Genomic DNA, 16,276 nt, shown 5'->3' with positions numbered 1-16,276 from the left:
TCACTTCCGGGATTATGACGTCGGTCGATGCCTTCTTGAATGCCCTATTGAACACTTTTGGGATACCACTGAGGCATACTGTGACTTCACTACCTATGTCTACTTTAACACCTCACTCGTGAGGCCTGCTGGGATATGCCTGGGCACTATTGCTTACTACTGATGCTACAGCAGAACTGTCAAGACATTAGCGCCAAGAAACCTTCAGGGAATCGCACACTATTCATTTATTTATTTTTAACGTTTTATATAGCGCTAGCTTGACCCGTAAGTATCAGAGCGCTTTACATACACATAGTAAACAGCAGAAGGATAATATAATTAAATAGTAGGCAAACCACAGACAAAAATACAGCATGGGAAGTAAATATGCAGTGGAGCGGAGGGGACGAGAGCAATAAAAGAAAAGGCGAGAGTGACTGGTCCGGTAACCACTAATTCTTGAGAGTCCAGAGAGGGAGGAGACAACGCGGATAAAGAGGACTAGGTTGCTTGACGTTGGTCATGATAGTATTTGTTTAGGAGATGGAGTTTCAGGTCCCTTTTGAAACAGGGGAAGGAGGGGTTGCATCATAAGTAAAATATATAAATGGGGTCTGCCAAGGCCTGCTGAAATACAGCGCCCCTGAGGCTTGGGGAAAAACTGCAGAGGCCTGCAGCCACACTCCTGGGGGCAATGGCGACACAAGACCGCCACCGACGTCTTCAAGGACACCACCAAGGTCGGCTGCCTTACTACCACCGACGCCCACTGCATTCTACTGCGTCACTGAGACGCACACGACGCACGAGCCGCCTTGACCTACTAAATTTGGCATTCAAATCAGCAGTAGGTGTCTCCCACCTGTGCGCCTTGCGGAACTGCAACGTGACACCCCATTGGCTGCGCCCCACCACTACGCCCCCCTTTCATGCAGGCCGCGCCTCGGTGCCGCCAGCAGAGCAGACCCACGGGGGTGAGGTGAGGTGAGGGATGAGCCGCACACCACCACCCGGCCCCTCCTGGCATCCCTCTCTGTCGAACTGGTTGGGCCGGTCAACCCTCCCAGTGAGCAAGCTAGGGGCGCCGAGGGCTGGAAACTTAAACACATGCAAAGCACCCCGGGGGGGCCGGAGAGCAGCGCGCGCAAAGACCTCGACACCTGGCGCCGCAGCCTCGAGTCAAAGCATCATTTGCACCTTCTCAACCCCCCCTCAGTTTCAAACCCTGCTAAATCCCCACACCCCTCACTGAGCCCACGTGCACCAGTCGAGTGAGGCGAGAAGATGGAGTTTAGAGGAAATTTACTGAGTGGTGGTGACGTCACGGCCAGTCCAGAGCTGTCGACTTTGAAAACAGGGACCCAGGTTCGAATCTCGTCCTCGACATTTTGGGGCAGATTTACAAGCCGCTTGCGCCCCTTTTACGCCACCGTTGCGTCACTTTTGTGACGCAGCGACGGCGCAAAAGATGCGCCATGGTGCGGGGTATTTACAACGTGACGCATCTGGGAGATGCGTCACGTTGTATAGCCCCTGCGCCAGAAGGAGGCGTTCCTGTGCAGGGGAGGGTGGTGGGGGCAGGAACACCTCCTAAAAGTGACTGAGTGAAATCTACAAGATTTCACTCGATCACTTTTGGGCCCATGCTGCGTCAAAACTCTGCGCCTGCTTGAAGCAGGCGTAAGGATTGACGCAGCAGTGTAACAATAGGGCCCCCCCCCAGAGCATTGCTGGGGCTGCGTCGCACTTGCGAAGCAGCTCCAGCAATGCGCCTCTTTTACAGCACAGATGCGTGACGCATCTGTGCCGTTTTTGCCCCATGGTGCGCCGCATTGTAAATGCGGCTCATCCATGGTGGCGGAGGCATGGCACACAATAACTGGCCCATCCCTGCTGATATGCAGGGAAGCGCCAGTTATTGTAAATCTGCCCCACAGTGATTCTGGGCAAATCATTTAATCTCCTTGTGCTAAGAATAATATATATATATATATATATATATATATATATATATATATATATATAGATTCCAACCGGAAAGTTGATGCGGCGCTTCCACACCAAACCCAGTGCGCAGACACAGATGAATGAATCCACAGCCAGACTTTCTTAGGATATTTCTTCGTCCTTTATTGCATATAAAGTGCAGAGGTGCAACACACTGCCAAACAGACGCGTTTCGGGCGTGAACGCCCTTGCTCACTGTCTATATATATATATTAAATGAATGTGTCCTTGTGCAATTTAACTGGTGCTCGTGCAAAGCGCTCCAATGCCGTTGGGTCCAGTTTGCATTATGCAAAACTGCAACAACAAAAAGTAGTTCTCTCCTCTTTGTGGTGTTGGGATTTAATTACAGTGGCTCCTTGTGGAGATATCTCAGTATATGGGAGTGGTCAGTGCTTTAAATGGCAAAGTACTGCCAGTTTCTGAGTGCCTAAATATCTGCAAAGGAGAGTACCTGCACTCCTCATTGGGGATGTATTACTAACAATGGCAGAGCCCAGCACTTTTTTGGGCAGTTTTAAATAGTGTGAAATTGACCTGACGGTATTGGGGCGCTTTACATGAGCACCAATTACATTGCACAGGGTGACACATTTTCTTTCAAGAGGGACTAAGGGCCATATGTAGGTAAAACGTGTTTTGCGATTCTCAAATTGCAATTTTTAGGGAATCGCAATTAGAGAATCTCAAAACGCGATGTAGGTAGGATTAGCAAAATATTTTGCGAATCCCACATATTCCTTATTTGCGAATTGCAAATTGAGATTTGCAAATAAGGAATACCTTGCCACTCATTCCTATGGGCTAGAAGGCTATAGGAATGAATGGGAAGACATTCTCAATTTGCGATTCTCAATTAGACAATCGCAAATTGAGAATGCAATTTCGAGGTTGCAAGGGTGTCAATAGGACACCCTTTTGCACCCCTGAAATAAACATGTGTGGCGCACATATATGCGCTAAGGGCATGTATGTGCGCCACATGGCACTTTAAAAAATGCAAAAAAGTGCATTTTTCAAAGAAATCGCAAATTACCACCACCCTGAAGTTGGTGGTAATTTGCGATTCTTTAAACCAAAATCGCACAACTTGGGTGCTTCCTACATTGCATTTAAGGAATCGCAATTTGGGATTCCTTAAATGCATTCGTAAAATAAGCAATCGCAAATTTTGCAATTCCTTATTTTGCGTGTGGGTTTTTGTGTGCTACATAGCACACTGCCCAAATTGCGATCACAAACGCTGAAATTCTGCGGCATTTGCAATAGCAGTTTGGCTTCCTACATATGGCCCTAAGTGATTTGCCCAGAATAACAAGATATTGAGCTGTGTACTGGAGTTGTCTCCTCCACTGGGTGATGTTCGCCGTCTCATAGGCAAGTTGTTGAGTCCTCCCAATGATGTAATTCATTTACACAGATGAGATTAGGACTGGTTGTCTTCTCCTGCAAAGGCCCAGCCTTCTGAAAGAAGAGCACTGAAGTTGTGGTCTCCTCCTGGAAACGAAGGGGGAGATTTCGAAGATTTTGCGCCGTGTTTGCAAGACAAAAGTGATGTAAATCGGCACAAAATCTTTTTTTCCAATTAACTTTCCAGCACTAAACTTGTTTAGCGCTGGAAATAACGGAAAGGTAATGCAAAGCAGCGCATGGGGCTGCTTTACATTTCTTAGCGCCATGGGGGCGTACCATGGGTGGAGCTTGGGCGTTCTCATGCAACCACCCATGGTTTCTCACGGTAAACCCAATTTTCTAAATAAAGTTGATTGGGTTTAGCGTGAGAAAACTGCTCCCTTTTAAAGTAGGCGCAGGGAAGGAGAAATGCTTTCGTTTCTCCTTCCTTTTCCGGGTTTGCATGTGTGCTGCACTGTGCAGCACGCATATAAAGTGGGAAAAGCTTTGCATCTTGTCTAGGTATGGTATTTTGTACAGGAAGGGTACTCTTCCCGTACAAAACCTATGCTAGACTTGCACAAACATCCTAGTGCTATGGCGCTAAGGTGTGTGTGTGGCGCTCAGCAGCTGTAATCAGCGCCGGCACAAGGGAAAGGGGAGGAGAGAGCCATATCTTTGAAGATATGGCGCTGTCCTGCTCCCTCCCTGTCACGCAACGCAATGCAGCCTCGCTGGGGGCTGCGCTGTGTTGAATGGAATTTTTGTAAATCTCTCCCTGATTGTGCAAAATATGTGAGTGTGGGACTACTCGTAGTGATGTGGTTCATTTTAAAAGGCAGTGGCTTGTGTCGCTACCTCTTCCAAGCTAGGAAGCACCTGTTTACTTGCATCTCTTGGAGTCTTTTGATACTAAGGGAAAATTCTGTACTATCTTCTAGGAGGGAACAGAATGGTTGTCAGCAGCATTAACCCCTTGCATGCTGATGACGGCCGGGAGCCGTCATGGCACACAGTGCTCGTGTGCTGATGACGGCTCCCGGCTGTCATGACCGCACCCGCGATCGGAATGTGCCACACAGGCACAGAATCGCGGCAGCATGCAAGGGGTTAACTTATTGGTGTGTGCAGGTGAAGTTGTCACCCTAACCCTCACTATCACCACCCTTGCCATCTCCATCGCCAACACCTTTTTCACCACCCTCATTACCCTAACCACCACCACCATCATTAACCACCCAACCCTCCAATCTCACTCAACATGGTTCTCAATTCTTGTAGAAGCTCTTCATTTTTTAACAACCATTTTCAACTCATTGTTTGAATGTTGTTTTCATGGAATGTCGTGTCCTACTTTTGCGCTTGTAACTCTCGGGTAACTTGTTCTCGCCTGACACTATGTATCTAGGTATCTAGTAAAACTAAATCATATCAAAGATTAAGAAACATTTACACATTGTCTATAGCTATCTATCGACCTGTCGGTCTAATCTATGAAAATCAATATGTCAACGTTAAGAATGAACTCTATGGTAGGATGTTGCTCTGAACCCTCGGGTGAGTGCTTCCTGGGCAGATTCACATTAGCATAAACTTCCTACTTGGTGCCTTGTACATTTTAATTGCTGTGTAGTGGCAATATGAAAATGTAGTGTTCATCACATTTCGTGGCATGTTTTTAATAAAGCAACCTACAATCGCAGTCAATCCTGCTTCGAAGACTGGTTGTGCGGGTATTCCTTCCTGTTCTTGTGTTTCTCCCTCCCATGAAGCATGGCCTCATTACTTGTGTCCTCCACTGCTTACTTTTCCGACACTCCTTTTTAGGTCTCGCCTAGGCAGCACGCATGTGTTCCTCTAGGATGGCCTTTACCCATTGGTCTTCACTTTTCAAGCATTCGCACTAGTGCTTATGGCAGCATCCACCTTGTGGGAGCGAGCAGTGGCGCGGCCACATTAATTACAAACATATGGCCACTGCCCGCTCCCGCAAGTTGGATGCCACCACAAGCACGAGTGCGAGTGCTTGAAAAGAGAAGACAGTGAAGACCGCTTATTTACGTCGTGAAACACTTCCACCTGTCACTGCCTCTCTTCCGTCGCTGCTTTTTAAGGTTTATTAAACCAGCACGACAGCTGCATTTGCTAAGCTGAATAGTGAACAATGGCAGCCATGCACTTTTCTTTTCTTCAGCGCTTGTTTGTTTCTAATATTCGGCCTCTTTCTGCTCTCCCAAATGCCCCCTTCGAGATCCTCCTCTACTTCCGCATTCTGCCAGCACCCTCCTACCCAATAGTCGCCCACCACCACGTCCACCACCACATCCACCACCACGTCCACCACCACCATGTCCACCACCACCACATCCACCACCACCAAGTCCACCACCACGTCCACCACCACCACTTCCACCATCACCACCACGTCCACCACCACCTCGTCCACCACCACCACCACGTCCACCACCACCACGTCCACCACCACCACGTCCACCACCAACATGTCCACCACCACGTCCACCACCATCACATCTACCACCACCACGTCCACCACCACCACGTCCACCACCACCACGTCCACCACCACCACGTCCACCACCACCACGTCCACCACCACCACGTCCACCACCACCATGTCCACCACCACCACGTCCACCATCACGTCCACCACCACCACATCCACCACCACCACTACCACGTCCACCACCACATCCGCCACCACCACCATGTCCACTACCACCACGTCCACCACCACCACCACAACCACGTCCACCACCACTCACTCAAAACAAGCATTGGCATAGCCAATAGGTTTCGCCTTTGGAACCTTATATGTGTTTAACCATGCAACACTTGATGTTGTTGCACAAAGGATATTGTGCTGGATAACTAAACACTTATAAGGTCCCAAAGGCGAGACCTATTGGCTATGCCAATGCTTGTTTTCCTTTTGTTTCAGCACTCCATAAGACTGCATGTGTTTTCCAGCCGTCTCTTTCCTGTCTTTCTCTTACCCCCTCCACCATGCTCCATGTTGCTCTTGTCTGTGTGCTTCTCTCCCATGTACCTCTGTGTTGTGTTTGCCCTTGTGTGCTTCTCCTACCCATTGCTTTCTCACCTGTGTGCTTCTTCCCTGTTCCACATTGCGCTCTCTTTCCCCTGTGTGCTTCTGTTCCACCATGCTTTACGTTGCTCTCTCTTGCCAGTGATTTTTTTTTTAACGCATTGGCATTCCCTTTTCATAATTTACAAATCCAACTTGGATCAGTAATTAAAAGGAAAAAAAGTCCCCATACGTTTTGTAGGCATGTGTGAATCACGTGCCTACAAAATTACATGGCCACTGCGACTACCTCATAGCACTTTTTTCCTTGGTTTCCTCTTTAGCCATGCTGAACAGAATTGCTAAAACCATTTGTAAAGCCAGAAGCTCCTAAAGGCAAAATCTATAGGCTTTGCCAATGCTTATAATAGGTATCTTGAGGAAGAGCCTATCCCTTCTTAGAGGCTATAATAAAAGTGTCTGTCTCCTTCACTTGATGCAGTGCACCGTGTGGACTTATAAGACAGCTTGGTGCAGCAGTGCACCTGCTGCAGAGATCTATGTGTAACTCACAGTTCACTGGCCCCAAGCAAGAACCCTGCCTTCCTCTCCCACGATGTATAAAACCTCTGTTTACAGTAATGCTTCAGATGGAAAAATAGAAGTGCAGGTGCCCTGTACCAGAGTGCCTACTTATTTCTGAGAAGTGGCGGTACTCTTCAATTAAAATATTGCACCTCTTCTTAGAAGTGCCCTCCCAAAATAAAGAAGTGCAGGCACTTGGTACCTGACAGTACCGGCCCATTTAAAGTACTGGCTTTAAAGCGCTCACAATTCAAGGGTGAGATCAATGGGGCATGCGTGACAGGCCATGAAATAGAACTAATTGAGACGTGCCACCTGGGTGTGAGGCTCAGCCTGCAAGGCTGATCACCCCACCAAGCCTTCATTCCCGATTTCTTAATACCAACAAACAGGTTTCCACACCTAGACAACTCACAGCTTTGGAAGTGTCCACTCCCGAGTGAGCATCTTAAATTCACCCATTCCGGGAATGCCAATCTCCTGGCGGGACAGCGCAGGCTGGCATGGAAAGTGGAGCATGGGCGGAGGGTGCGGTTGGATGGGGACAGAGGCTATTCAGTGGGCTGCTTACATGATTGAGGGAGCACGGGGTGACCTGGTTCGATGACATTGGCTACTATAGCTTAGTGGCGGCTGCTGCCAATCTGACGTGCGGGGGCAGTGCAGGGGAAAAAAATGTACACTTACCTTTCTCTGCACCAGGCCTGACCTTCTGCTCCCGGGCCTCGCTGCTCCTCTGCTCCCAGCACTGCAATCCCCATCAGCACAGGCTCCCTGACTCCCCGTGCACTCCCAATGCTGTTCTCATGCTATTACTCCCAGCATGAGAGACACGATGGGATTGGGCAGAGCGGGCCGGTTTCACGCTCCAGCAGGGTCTGAGAGCCTGTGCCCCCAGGGGCGGCTGGTGACATTTTACAGTGGTGGGGCGCAAACTGATTTGCAAGTGCGGGCCCCAGGACACTCAGGGCGGCGGCGACCCCCCCACATACACAACACTCAAAGAAATGTATTCACACATGCATACACACAAACACATCCATTCACAACACTCTCCACCAAACATTCATGCACGCTCGCACCAAACACTTTAAAATAAAACAAAAACACACACTCTTACCTTGCTGCCGGTCCCGGTCCGCGCCGCCTCTGGGCTCTGCTCCCCACACGTCACAGGCTCACAGCGCCCCTGGCCAATCCTGGTGCCAGGGGGCACAGGTACCTTCTCGCCCTCAGCACGCCCATTAGGGCTCCTGATGGGCATGCGCAAGGCCGCAAAAACACAAGTGCGCATGCGTGGGCACGGGTAAAAATTCACCCTCCGTCCCCACGCATGCGTACTTGTGTTGCCGCCTGTACAATCATGTCAATCAATCAACATGACGCCCGCCCGGCGGTCTGACGTCATGTTGATTCATTGACATTATTGTCATGAGGAAGCTGCGGGCGGTGTCGGGCAGGGGGGGCTACGCCCCCACGCCCCAATGGACGAACCGCACCTGTGTGCCCCTGAGCACCGCTGATGTCTCCAAGGTACAGCCTGGAGATATCAAAGTGCACATGTCGGTTTGGCCATCATAAGATGGCCAGTCAAACCGACATGTGCACTTTCAGTGCCTAACACTTCTCCGCCTGCTGTGTGATGCTGCGGCATGGCCCGCGCAATCCTAGACTCCGCAACTGGAAGTGAAAAATAAAATTATAATAAAAAACTTTTATTGTCATTTTATTTTTCTTCTGTCGGCTGACTTTCAGCAGTGGGGAAAAGATCCTTTACCATAGCGGAGGAGCTACCCCTACTATATACACTGGAATTATGCGGCAGGGAAAGACCAAATTATGCAGCAGCGGAGGACCAAATTGTGCAACAAGAAAAGGCAAATTATACACCTAAATGCTGCACATTTTATGTTAATATTACCTCATTATTTTGCCATTTCTACACGTTAACACTTTCTTGCCAAAGATTTAATCTCATTAGTACCAGTTTGACACCCAAATAAAGAAATAAGCAACAGAAAGGTGACTAGTGAACCTTTGAGAAGGGCGTCCCACTGTGCAGCAACACATTGCTACATTTCTAGTAACTTTTGATCCTTTTGAGCTTGAACATTTTTTTTGTTTTGATGAAATCGGTTGATTATCAAGCAGATGATGGATTATAAGTAAGGCTTCCTGTTTTCCGTTTTTATGGATTTTTACAGATAAATACAGACAGAAAACACATTGTTTTCTGTCTGCATTTATTTTTAAAAGTGGGTAAATACAGAAAATTGTGCTGCTTTTAAGTGACTCTCCGTGCTATCTTTCATGAATTATAGCCCAACAGCTGAGCAGATGGACAGCATGGAAAATTAAAAAACAGGATGTAATTTCTTTAAATAACGTCTTGTGTCAATACACATGTGTGGTATGATGCTAGTATTTACCAGTGGATATATTATGTAATATTTGACAGCTTAAATAGCTAAAACATGACAGACATCAAAGTCTGAGTGCCTGTCTATCAGTTAAATAAATATGGAAATGTACCGTTTTACAACTTCTTTTATACTCAAAGCACAAAATAAATATGGATGAATACAGATACAATGGCCTAAAAATAAGTATGGATAAATACAGACGGAAATGTTAAAAAAAAAAATACCATAAAACCGGGAGCCCTAATTATAAGTCAAATGGGGATAATCCTTAATTATGCGGAACAAGCCATAGCTGAAAAATTGCATTATACCATCGGCCTTGGCTATGCCGCATAATCTGCAGCTAACTAGTGCCTTGATGACAAGTCAGATACAGCGATCTATGAACCTGTTTTTATGGTGACAGAAGCTTTCAAGGGTTCTTCTTTAAAGGAAAAAAAAATATGTAGTGGATTGGCTACTTGACCAGGTGACATGACAGATTTGATATAGGTTGCAACAGGTTTTATCATCTTAGATCAGTGTCAACCATCATAGTAAGCTATATAATGATTTATACCCTTACCAAGACAAAACATTCCAAAAGCTAGATCTGGATCCCAGACTTGCAAGGGGCAATGGTTACCTTAATGACCAAGATCAAATCATACCTACGCATACAATTCTGAGGTAACCTCAATTTGGGAGGCAGATCAAAGGTTATTCCAAAGTTATAGAGTATGGTCAACCAGTAGAATAGAATAGAGATAGTGTGATATTATGTTATGCAGATTTGTAGAGCGCACTATCACCCGGGAGGGTATCCTGGCGCTGAGCAGGTGTGAGCCTAGCACATCTGGGGTTTAGTGGGACCATTGAAAAGGCCAGGTCTTCAGCTTCTTGTGTTTGTTTGTATCAACTTTATTTCGGCTAATACAGCCATAAAAGCAGGAAGTACAAAAAAAAGCTTCTTGTGTAATTCAAAAACTAAGAGGAGGCTCTTATTTTTAGTGGCAGGTTGTTCCATGCTTTAGGAGAAACGTAGGAGAAGGCTCGACCCCCCCAGATCTGGTTTTCCGTATGTGTGGGATTTGTGCAAGTAGGACACTGGGTGAGCTGAAACGTTCACCTCAAAAGGCATCTTGGTGCTAAAGGCTGATAGGACCTGGGACAGAGACCGCACAGGAACACATTTATAGCCTACAAAACTAAGTATATTGTTAGGGGCTTAGGCGAGTACAGGCATATATAACTGGTGATGGTGTCCATTAAAATATTCCATCTAAGCTGTAATCGACGGTGGCCCTGAATGATCAATTTTACTCTCAATAGGGCCTACTAATGTCTTCGCCAGAGAGACCAATTCGTAATGAATGAGCGTTGCATGTATTACAGTTTATGCAATGTTGTTGTTTGTCGTATGGACATTAAAGGATTATGATAGAGCCTCGGACAGAAACAGGGTGACTTTTTGTACCCATTAGGGGCTGAAAGTTGCATGAAGCAGCACCTCCGATTAAAATTGACGTCATCATCACGGTCTCGAGACTTTCCCTCTGAAAGCAGTCTCCTGGGTGATACCTTGCACATCTCCTCGGGTGAAGGGCCTGATGGTTATGTCTGGCCACAGGTCAAAGTTTATCAAAAGAGTACAACAGCGACCAGACTAGTGGAAGGTGGTGGGGCAGGCAGGATGTTGGGAGGAAGAGGGATTTTGAGGGGTTTTGGTGAATTATAAAATACAGTTTAAATGTCTCCCACCTCCTTAAGCACACAAATGAAACACATAGCGTAAATTATATTAAGTATTTTAACTGCAAAGAGAACGTAAAATGACTATGGAATGTAGAAGATATATATTATAGAAGGAATAATGGTGATGGAACTCGTTTCCCCTTAGTTCCTTTCGCTTCAACCACTTTATTTGACCCAAGACTGTCGATGAATTCACAGATCACACTAATAACCAATGCAAGTGAGCTTGCAACTCAGTTCATTAAAGATGATGTTACCCAATCTGGCGTTTCCGCATTGAGTGCTCCGAAAAAAGGCTCCCAAATTAACAACATTTTATAGCAATTTCAGGAGCAGTTGAAAAAAGCAGCAATAAAGAGTATGAGCCATGGATCTTTTAGCAGGTGTCCTAGAATTCATGTTTCGTTTTCCATTGCCAATTAAGGGACTGTAATAAAGTGATGCAAATAACACACACCGCCGGTCGGAGCATTACATTTATTTAAGTTCCTTCAAGCGGATCACGAAAACAGGCTGCGGTTGTGTTTCCTGGAGCATCAGCCATGTCTGTTTTGATTTTGGGTTCTAAGGACCGAGGCACTCCGGTCCTTTCATTGGAAGTTGCTGAGCAAACAATTCCCATTCAAGGCCATGGATATTTCCCATCCTACTTTTCATGAAAGAAGACCGCTCAACCTAAATTTCAATTCTAGGCAATTAAGTTGTTCATGATCATCAATTTCTGAAGGTTCCGGAAGAGTTGAAATTTCAAGGCTGGCATTCATTTATGTTATGTTATTCTATTTTCTTAGCATCACCATTGTTATGTCATTGAGTCAGAGTCTTGCACAACAGTAAGGTGTAAAGCATCACAGCAGAAACAACATTTCTGATGCTCTCTTCCTCCCAATGTACAGATTTACAAGAAAAAGAAATCTGGAATAAGGGCATTAAACCTATTAAACTGGTGTGCATTTTTAGGCTGTAAATATATAGAGTTACCTTAGTACGAAGCATTGTTTAGTTAGGTAGCAGACGGTTACAGTGGTCTGGTTAAATGATGTGCCTTTTGGACCAAAGGGAGTCAACTTTCTGCTGTTGAAATGAACACTTTCCTTCCTGTCTAACATCAGCAGTGAAGTTTATAAGACATAGCGAAGAAAGAAGCATAAACTTTCATCCAGTAGGAAACAATTTCAGAGGAATATCATAAACACGTTTTTCATGCCATTTTATTCAGTTGGGTAGATTGACATTTTGAGGCTGTGTTTTCAGGTAACATTTGTGAATGTCATAGGCGAGATAATGTAGGCAACAATCAGGATTAATAGTGAACAACAATTTTTGTTAATTCTTCAGTTTCTTGCGGGATTCAAGAACTGAGAAGGGGGCTCTAATGTGCAGGGGGAGGTCGTTCCTGGAGAATCAAGACCCTCCAAGGGAGATGACTATAGGCTTCCCCACTGAAACAATGATGGTACTAGAGGTATACATGAAAACATTTGAAAACAACAGAGAAGGAGAATTGCCACTGCTTCTATACTTGATTTGAAGTAAGAACTATTTTTAGATGTCACAGAATGAAAAAAGTCAAAAAGAGGCTTTCCCACTCAGGCTAATATTTACACACCTGCCCCAGTCATATCTATGCAGTAACTTTGTGGCCCCCTATTTTGAGAACACAGAATTCTCAAGATCCAAGAGTTGTGTGTGTCACTCTCAATGGTTCCTATAATACTCTTATCCAGGGTTGGCTTTTTAGCAGACAGCACGTCGACAAAGGTTTACTAAGTATTGTACTTAAGCACAGCCCAAAGAACATGCTTCCCTGGCCAGCTTCCACCACCAACTGCTAGTACCACCACTTAAATTGGTTGAAGGGGACCTTCTCCAAATGACATCATCAATTGTTCACAAGCCAAAGGACCATCAAGTCAACTACAAACTACTTCCAGACATTATCAACACTCCCAATTTTGGAAGAAGACTCCATTATTTGAGTTAAGTTGCTTTATTTTAGCTTTCTCCTGCTTAAAGTATCCTGCAAATATTAGCATTACTCCACTTTACATGCTGACAGATAATTCAACATCTATAAAGCTAAAACAAAACTACAACTCTCAGAATCCAAAGTACTCTTGGCAGAAATGACAAGAACAGTTGGAAATGTTACGCACAACATCGAGCTGCTTAGCAGATATTTCCTGGTCAGATTGTGGATCAACAGAGTAAAAGTTATGGTTAACAGAAAAAGTGTGATTCTTAACAATGAGGCTTCATTAAGCCAAACAGCACTGACACTGTCATACAGTTAGTGGTCAAATTCACCCCATGTGAGTGAGCCTTGACATTGTATGCATCTTAGATATGCCCATTCATCTTCTTGCCACACACATTTCAGAGTTTCTGTATACATTGCAGAAACGTTTTTACATATCTATTAAGCGTTGCCATGTCATTCGCGACAACATCACCTTTTTTACAGTGTTACTGGACTGCAGGGCTTGTTCTTTTGTTTTCCAAATTATAAGCATGATCTGGACCTGTAAGTGTCACCATACAAATGAATGAATAAAGTAAACATGGGCAGGAAATTGTTTGCAGCCCAGCTGCGAGTCAATTAAACTAGGTTGATGCTTTAGTCTTTGCGAAGATGCATGATCACCAGCCCAGAGAGTCGGTCTTCATTCATACTGTTTCAGAACCATGTTTTTAATCACCTCAAACATGAAAAAGATCTTTCTGTTGTATCAGCACTTACTGTGAGATCAAGAACGATGCAACAAATAGTGTAAAGGTTTGGATAGATGTCAGGGGTGACAAGCTTTAGTGCATCAGGTAAACACATTGGAAGGGTGGTGGTATTATATAGCCTTTTCGTTCATTTAATTTCCGCATTCAAGACATCTGATTTGGGTAAGTGTAACTTGAAGCAACGCAATACAACATCCTCTGAAGACTTCAAATTGTGTGACCTTCTTGATAAGCGAGAAAGCACAAAATAAGTCCTTATACTAGGCTCCTCCAATGAGTAGCTTGTGAGCTACTAGGAGCTCACTAGCTACCTGTAAGTAGCTCTCCTGTGTGCAACCCTGACTACTAAATTAGTAGATTTTACTAGGTTGAATTAATATATGTGTAGCAAAATTTAGAGTGGATAGTTGAGACAAAAATGTTTTCTTTTCAGAACTCATAAGCTGATATTTGGGGGAAAATGGTTGAATTTCCAAAATATATTTAAAGCGGATATTTGAGTGATAAATAATGTGGCTTTGGGAAGACTTTTTACAAATGTTATTACTTCGGTAACAGAGGCACTGCAGTTATGGTTGTTATGTATCACCCATGTAGAGGGATTCCATATTGACAAATGTTTTTATACATTACTGTTTGCAACCATGCCTGATGCACTAAGGTGGTCGCTGTTAACAATCTTGCATATGGTGGCTAGTAATGTAATCTTGTCTGATGTAGTCACTATTACAACACAAAAAATAATATTAGCTCTTAATGAGTTTCATTGAACATATGTAGCTCTAATTACAGAAAAGGTTGGAGACTCCTGCCTTATACTGAACTGATAGGTAAACAACCTTTACAACACAACTTTTACAACGCACTACCATTACAACAAAACTTTTACAACGCAACATCCATTACATTGCATGCCATTACAATGCAACCATTACTACGCACAACACTACAACGCATACCATTACAGCGCATAACATTACAACGCATAGTACCCTTACACTATCCAACACGTATCCTACTGTTGCACCCCCTGGAGTTAGAATAGTAATTTTTACCCCTACACTATCCAACACTTACTACTGTTGCACCCCCCTGGAGTTAGAATAGTAATTTTTACCCCTACATTATCCAACACTTACCCTACTGTTGCACCCCCCTGGAGTTAGAATAGTAATTTTTACCCCTACACTATCCAATACTTACCATACATGCAATGTAATGTTATGCGTTGTAATGGTATGCGTTGTAAAGGTAGCATGCGTTGTAATGGAATGCGTTGTAAAGGTAGTTTTTTAAAATTCGTTGTAATGGCATGCGTTGTAATGGAATGCGTTGTAATGGATGTTGCGTTTTAAAGGTATGCATTGTAAAAGTATGCGTTGTAACGTCATACATCCAACTGATACTATGCGGGACTCCATTTCTTGTAATATGTGGCCAATAAAAGGAAAATAAAGATTACAGCATTAGCAGTCAACTTCGTTTGTTACCTCAGGGCTTGAGCGATGCATTGCTTTCTTGGGAATACACTGTTGCGTCAAAGGATAACCTTGAACGTCTCAAATTTTTAACAGTTTTTCTAATACTTGATTGTTTCAATTTTTATGCAATCATTATAAGCTTGTTTTCAAAAAGGGCTTTTCTGAGATCACAATGTTGAGAATGCAGAACATGTGTGAGAGTGGCTTTGAAATGTAAAATACATGGACACACAACCAGAGAAATGGCAAATTCAGAAGAAGGGGAGAGGATTTGACATAACTGCAAGACCTGTCAACTGTGGAACTGGGGAGCCAGGTTCGAGTTTCTGCATCGACCCAACATCCTGTGATTCTGGGCAAATCACTTATGCTCCCTGTGCCTAAAAAAACAAAAATGAATGTGTGCTTGTGTAATGTAACTGGTGTTCATGTAAAGCGCTCCAAAACCTTTTGGATCCAGTTTGTGCTATATAAAAGTTTTTTATTTTTTATTTGATGCCTGAGAAGCAATGCCAACCTGTTACACATGAATGGGAATGCTTCCCTATTATGCTTTTCAAACTGCATGGTTTGTGTTCAACTGCATGGTTTGTGTCAGAGGGCCAGACCGAGGCCTAGGGGTTGGGCAGCCAGAAAAAGTCTTGAAACAACCTCTCCAAAACTCTTATGTTCCCCTGGTCCATGCATGAGCATCTCAGCCACTCCATGGTTTTACATTGCATTCTGTTATTTATAGTTGTGATTTTATTATGTGAGTAAAAACAGGGCCACTGGAATTATGCAGCAGGGGAGGGCAAAATGATGCCGCAAGGTTGAGCAAATTATGCGGAAAGAAAAGGAAGCTCTGCAGTGTAAAGTGCCACATTATGTGTTAGTAATACTTCATTCGTTTGTAG

This window comes from Lissotriton helveticus, chromosome 12 (assembly GCF_964261635.1).
Source record: "Lissotriton helveticus chromosome 12, aLisHel1.1, whole genome shotgun sequence".
In the NCBI taxonomy this organism is placed as follows: Eukaryota; Metazoa; Chordata; class Amphibia; order Caudata; family Salamandridae; genus Lissotriton; species Lissotriton helveticus.
Note: the sequence above shows the minus strand (reverse complement) of the source record.